The following is a 7,809-nucleotide window of genomic DNA, read 5'->3' on the forward strand; positions in this document are numbered from 1 at the left end:
CCAAAACTCATGCACGAGTATTGGAACACGTGTGTTTACTACCGGCATTCGCTGTGTTGTGTTAGTGGATTATGTCGGACTCACCGCAGGTAACTCATAATCTGCAGTTGTTACTCCTGTCTCCTGACAAAAACATTGCATGCGGCGCCTGTGGAGTGTGGAAAGTTACTGGAGCACACAGCCGCGCTCGTCTTTCACAAGGAACGTCATGGCAGTGATAGACAAGCCAGAGGGCCAATCCGCGCACGTCTCTCACAAGGAACGTAATAGCAGTGATTGACAAGCCAGAGGGCCAATCGTTTACGCGATGATCGATTGGCTGATGTTTTTAAGGCCCTACCTCGTGCACAGATGATGTATATTAATATTATTACTTTCAGTGCACCTAATAAATAGTCTTTTATCAGTTAGTAAAGACAGTTTCAAGTAATATTGCAAAAATGTATAAAACAAAACATCCTCTTTAGCACCTTTAAGGATTGTCTTATAATCAGGGGTCAAAGCTGTGCTATTATTTTGTCCACTAGAGGGATCCACAGGATAAGGAATCTTTTAAGCCCAATCCTTCTCTTAGATATAAACAAATAAATAAAAGCTTTTAGTACATTTGTATAACCATGGTGTACTAACAGTAAAATGCTTATAGATAATTAAATGTTTAAGGCCCCAATAAAATACATTCTTCAGGTTGCCAGACACAAGCTGCAAGCATAAGGTTAGGAGACAACACGTATTAGAAATAAATTATACAAATGAAAAGGGCCTTAAGATAAATGCTTCAGATAAATAAGTTTTTGAGCTGCAAAATATCTTTACATTAATTTGAAACTGTTCTGGTACATCCTGTGAAGTGATTCAAGAGAAGACGCTAAAGGGACGAGAGAGACAGCTACAATGACGGTGTTCCATTTCCATAATTCAAAACAATGTGCATTTCATGTACATTAAATTATATTACATTAGGGACGTCTCCACAATTATTAACCAAGAGAAATAAACCAAATATAATATAGCATATTGATGCAGACATAACATATCTGTTCTCTTTTCAGGAACAGATGCAACACCACAAGAATGGGGGAAAATAACTTTGTTAATTACTTTTTAACCTCCGCCCAAACAACAAGCTTTTTAGTTGTGATATAAAGCTATATCGTTTTAGGTGTTTTAGGATGGAGCGCCCTCCAGTGGCAACAGGTAAGGTTGAATTAAAGGGTTAGTTCACCCAAAAATGAAAATTCTGTCATTTATTACTTACCCTCATGCCGTTATATCATAACAAAAACCCTTTCCACACCCGTAAGACCTTTGTTAATCTTCGGAACACAAAATAAGATATTTTAGTTGAAATCCGATGGCTCCGTGAGGCCTCCATAGGGAGCAATGACATTTCCTCTCTCAAGATCCATAAAGGTACTAAAAACATATTTAAATCGGTTCATGTGAGTACAGTGGTTCAATATTAATATTATAAAGCGACGAGAATATTTTTGGTGCGCCAAAAAAAACCAAAATAACGACTTATTTAGTGATGGACGATTTCAAAACACTGCTTCAGGAAGATTAGGAGCACAAATGAATCGAATCTGCTGTTCGGAGCGCCAAAGTCACGTGATTTCAGCCGTTGGCAGTTTGACACGCAATCTGAATCATGATTCGATACATTGATTCATTTGTGCTCCGATTCTTCCTGGAGCATTGTTTTGAAATCTGCCATCACTATATAAGTCGTTATTTTGTTTTTTTGGCGCACCAAAAATATTCTTGTCGCTTTATAATATTAATATTGAACCACAGTATTCACATGAACCGATTTAAATATGTTTTTAGTACCTTTATGGATCTTGAGAGAGGAAGTGTCATTGCTCCCTATGGAGGCTTCACGGAGTCATAGGATTTCAACTAAAATATCTTCATTTGTGTTCCGAAGATTAACGAAGGTTTTACGGGTGTGGAACGGCATGAGGGTAAGTAATAAATGACAGAATTTTCATTTTTGGTTGAACCCTTTAACTCCAAAACATCACAAAATCTATGCTTTAGAAGCGTGAGTTTTCACAATTCCTTATGACAATGAATAATTTTAAAGTTCTAACTAGCAAGATTCTGAGCAATTCGAGACAACATTTTTCATACTCCATGCAGATCATAAACCTTTGAAACAGTTTGAGAAATGTAAACTTTATTGTGCTTTTTGTCCAGAAAAGCTGCAGGTCTCTGTGTACTTTCATTTGTTTATTGAGCAGTCTTGCCCAGAGCAATATAGTGGACTCGTTGACATATTGCAGCAACGGTCCAAAGCAGCCAGTGATATCCAGCTTTCGCCAGACCGCCTTCCGTATTAAAGTTGCAAAGAAAGTGTAAACTGGCGTGGCGTCAGTTACACTTTATCCGTAAGGGGAATAAGGGAAGGCGTAGGGTGTAGCGTAAGCGTTTTGAACTGCAAGAGTTTGTACACTTTGTTCGTATGCTGAATATGGTTAAATATGGACGCATCACTTCGCTTCAGAAGGCCTTTATTAACCCCCCGGAGCCATGTGGAGCACATGTTTATGATGAATGGATGTGGATGGAAGCACTTTCTTCAGCTCATACTCGTGACCCCTGTTCACTGCCATTATAAAGCTCGGATGCGTCAGGATCATAGACTGTAAAAAAATATGGATGTAGTGTCTGACGTCACCCATAGATTTCTGAAGAGCAGTTTTGAGGTGAAAATGAGGCCGCTGCCATCTTAGCTGCGCGTCACCGCACGTCACTCCCGGATAACTGAAAATGGGCAAAGAGGCGGGACGTGGTTGAACTGAGTTGCCATGGTTACTGAAACCACGCCCGCCTAGCTGGACGTGACCATGTTAGCAGGCAAAGGGATCTAAAATATGAATATTCTAATGATATAAGTTATCTTTATTAGTTAATAAAGATAAGTTTTATCATTAGAAACTTATAAAGGTTTACTGTCAATCTACGGCGTCTTTTTTACGATATGCTCCAGCACCAGTAATTGAAATTTGTGTCAGGTTTGCACATGACAACACGAAAAATCAAACGGGACTTCATACCTTTATAATGAAATAGTGATCGCAAAATTAATCCAATCCGTGGCACTTGAGTAAAATGTCCATGAGTGTCCACTGAAAAACAAAAAAAAAAACAGTACTTTTTGTCCACAAAAGCATTAAATCCATGAAATATTAATATATTATCCATTGTTTGCATCACATTTCTTCTGAATGATCTGCTCTCCATCATCATCATTATGCAATCTGGGCAGCGTTTATGTTGTAAAACTGTATATATCTCACAAAAAAAAAATTAGCCTGCGTCCAAAATGCAGCAGTTTTAGTTATAATATCCAAGCAGTGCTGTCGGAGTTTGTGGTGTCTTGAGAGGGATATTCTCCAGCCTTTGTCATAGTAAATCTCACGAACAAAACTTTTAGCCAATGCCAAGATGATCCTTTCCTTCCGCATGCATGCACATCTACACAGACGCACATCTGTCTCGACCATTAACGCAGCAAACCATATTATTTTATAACTGTATAAAATAATCCCGAAAAAAGCACAAACACGGCAGAGATGCCAAATTCAGCGGCTGGAATTAGCTGAGGTAAAGTGACGGCTCACAGACAGCAGCGCGATCCACCTGTCACTCAAGTGACCACGCCCTTAATTATGCAGAACTTTAAGGCTTAATATAATTTAAACGGATGAGTTAAAAAAAAATTCACCCCCCTCAGAGTTGTCATGAAGGGCAAAATGATCAGTATAGACCAAAACCACAATTTGTACCAACTTGTAAACATGTTTATTTCTGCTGTAAAGTTAGGCACTTTAACATGAGACTCAATGAGATTCTGCTCTCTTTTGGAGCCTGTCCCTAGCGGCCAGTCGATGAATTGCAGTTTAATCCACGTCCGTATTGGCCTCACGCGAAAAGGAGAGAGGTTGCCGCTTGGTCAGGATATTTACTAAAATATCTCTGATTGTGTTCATCAGAAAGAAGAAAGTCATATACACCTAGGATGGCTTGAGGGTGAGTAAAACTTGGGCTAATTTTCATGTGAAAGTGAACTAATCCTTTAACTGTACACTTATTCTTAAAAAAATATGTTAAAGTTATTCAGCCATTTCAGCATTTTCTATTTTCTTTTGTTGTTTGATTAACATTAATCACACAGACAGCAGCTGGTTTATTAGGCTGCTGTCATTTTAAGACATGCACAGACCCAATACACTGGAACACATCCACTATGACAGTTCACAGTCTATATTTGACTATGTTTACGTGAATACTCGCCAGGATGTGCATTTTAACATTTTTTTTTGACCATTCAAGGGCAATAATCCGCGAAAGAGACCTGAAGCTGCGATTGCGTCTGTCTATATGCAGCTTTCGGTGTCTGGCAGCGCTTTATTTTCTCATGCATGCATGTTTCTTTGTTGTTTTCTATATTTTACTCACTGCAGGTTGTGGAAGCAGAGCTCTGCACAGATGTCCTGACTCCTGCTGTCATACATCGAAGCAAATGAAGAAATATGGCTCTTATTAGAATCCTTTCATTCTTAAAGTACCGGTACTAATAAAATTTCTTATCGTACCGATTTTATAGGCAGGGTATCGCAATACATTTCTAATACCTCTATAGCTCTTTTTTACAGAACCTAAATTTAGGGTCTTTAAAATCGACCTGGGCTGTTTCTCACACCATAAACTGTAGAGACAATTGGTGTAAAGTAGTTGTAATAGATTTACCTAATACCTTAAACTTTTGAGCTGTGTTCACAGGGACCCTTACAATCTCAAGGTGTGGTAGTACAATATTTAGTTTTAGGCTCCGTTCTCCTGTTTTCACAGATGATGGAAAATTGTCATGCATATTCAATTTTTGTTTATTTCTTTAATGCTCACTGGGCCATGTCCTACCCCATATATATTTGGGCTCCAGAACAAGGTGTCTAGGACCCTAGGTCTGTGTGGTTCCTTATTGATTTCATTTTTCCATGAATTGTTTCTGTATTGACAGACAGACAGACATAGTCCCCAGTATAGCTGCATCTTTAAACTGCATTCTGAGCAATGAACATTAGATGGCACTGCATGCAAACACTTGCTTGCTGAGTCTGGAGTCACTCGGAGGCAGGGAGTTTTACATTTGTATCAGCATAATTTTTTCAGTTCTCTGCAGAGCAGACATTTGTATCTTAATGGTGCAGTGTGTAACTGTGTGTGAGTCTCTGGCGCTGAAAGAATCATGTTTGTCTAACATGATCGATATGCATCTCACCTCGTCAAGCTGGGGATGAAATTGAAATTGATTTGTGAACAGTGTTATTCAAAAGATCCACCCTGTGATGCAGCTCCTTTGTCTGCAATGACACAAGTCTGGGGGATATAAAAGGGTCATGATGATTTCTTTGAGACTTCACTTCCTTGACGTTTCAAGTTTTGTTGTACTCTAGCATGGACTATTATCAAACCACACCTTCTTTTACATACATTTTTCAACAGCAGATATTATTCCATCTGTGGTTCCATTACTTTGAGTAATGTGTCCTAATTAGCTAACTATAAAGATGAAACACTTTCATTTATTATGCATTATGATTTTTGCATTTTTAAAATGTGAGGTGCACCTCACTCCATTAGGAAAATGAGAGCCCATGTTGTTCTTTTGACACAGAATCACATATGATATGATGCCAACAAGCCCAGCATTTGCTCTCTGGTTCATTGTCTGGCACACTGATGCCCAAACGCTCGCCAAGGCTTTCAGAAAGCATATAATTACATCCATGCGTTCCGTATCCTCATATGAATGTGTTAACATTGTCAGTGCTTTAAAGGAATACTGAATACAGACCACAAAAGGAGATGTCAGGCAGGATGTTCATGCTGCTCTTTTCCATACAATGAAAGTGAAGGATGACCATGATATAATACAACAGTCAATTATGACTCATCGACTGTATGTCCTCTTAAGCCATACTGTATGTTAGCTTGTTTACTGATCAATTTATTTCAAATCGAATTCATGCAAATTGAAAGTGCATATTTAACATCAGTGGACACAAGATACACAAAGTCCGATTTGCTATCATTTATTATTGCGTCATCAGTGCGTTACATGTCTTGATGTATCATGTTGGAATGCAAGAACTGCGAATATTTATTTTGTAGATCTAACACTAAAGAGATGGCAATAGTTTATAGCAAAGATTTAACCCTTTAAGAGCACTACTTTTTGAAGAGCGCTTTGCCTTTAAGAGATGCTTTTTTAGCGTGCTTTATTTTTTTTCATTTATCAGTTTTCAGCCATAACCAGTGTTGAGGAAAGTTACTTTTAAAAGTAATGCATTACAATATTGTGTTACTTCCTAAGAAAGTAACTAAGTGCATTACTTAGTTACTTTTTATTTAAAGTAATGCGTTATGTTACTCTTGCGTTACTTTTACCCATCTGGGCTGGGCTTTTATATATAAAAGGGTTTCTTTGAGACTTCACTTCCTTGATGTTTCAAGTTTTGATAAAAGCAAATTTTCACACTATCGGCTATTGGCCGATAGTTTAAAAACAGCCGATAGTCAGGCCTGATATATCCTGTAAATCAAAAGAGGGCAGGAAAATGCACTGAATTTGGGCTTTGTGTAAAGAAAATGCTAAGAAACCAGTTTGATGTTAAATATTAATAGTAATTATATGAAATTAATAACATTCGGAAAGTTAAGAAATATTAATTTAATCATCAGAATTTAGTTAATGTGTGTTAATATTAATTTGAGTAATGTGTTTGTTTATAACTGATACCAGTTACTCTGAAAGTTGATTGAAATGGAGAAAATAAAGTTTTTATTTGCATTTCTTTCAAAATATAACAATTAAAAATATAATGATGCAGAACAATATAGGAAGCAGGAGAAGAAAGTTCAACACTCTTACTTAAGTAAAAAAAACAAAAAAATGAAACACAAATGTGATTTTCATCTTGAGCCATTTTTGCTTATTAGTATAGTTGATTTGGATCATAGAAGGTCAGCAGCAAAGACATTGGTTAATAAAGTGAGATTAAATACATAAAGTATATTTTTGTTATTTAACATTTAATTATTGTGGGTTTGTGTAATATTTAGAGTTTGCATTTCACTGTTTTTATTGATTTTGAGGAATACTGAATCAGTCTTTGTGCTAGTAAGTTGAATAAATTCTCACATTTAGTCTAGAACTATGATTACCATCATGCACAACACCTCTGCACTTACTCCTGATTTCTCTCATGAGGTCAGGAGAGCTGAAAGTCAATAAATGGGAAAACAAAGTAACTTGCATTACTTATTTGAAAAAGTAACTCAGATATTTTCTTGTAAATCTAAAAGTAATGCATTACTTTACTAATTACTTGAAAAAAAGTAATCTGATTATGTAACTTGCGTTACTTGTAATGTGTTACCCCCAATATACATGAAAATAATTATTGACTTATTGGTAATGGTCAGAATTGGTCAGTGCATGCTTACTTTCAATAAAGCACAAGAGATTAACTAATTTTATGGTGATATTTGTAATTTTTGTAGCCTGATAACTCCTTGTCATTCATTCACTTTCATTGCATGGGAAAAGAGCTCTCTACTATTGTGCTCCACAAATTAATTATAAAAATAATGATAAAAAAAAAACATACAGGATATGTAAGACTTGGTGAGTAAATGATGGCAGAATTTTCTTTTCTCAGTGAACTGTTCCAAACATATTCCATACATTACATACATATATATGCAGCTTGACTGGGCATGCCAAAGCCTGAACTG

Source organism: Megalobrama amblycephala, linkage group LG20, assembly GCF_018812025.1.
Source record: "Megalobrama amblycephala isolate DHTTF-2021 linkage group LG20, ASM1881202v1, whole genome shotgun sequence".
NCBI classification, from domain to species: Eukaryota; Metazoa; Chordata; class Actinopteri; order Cypriniformes; family Xenocyprididae; genus Megalobrama; species Megalobrama amblycephala.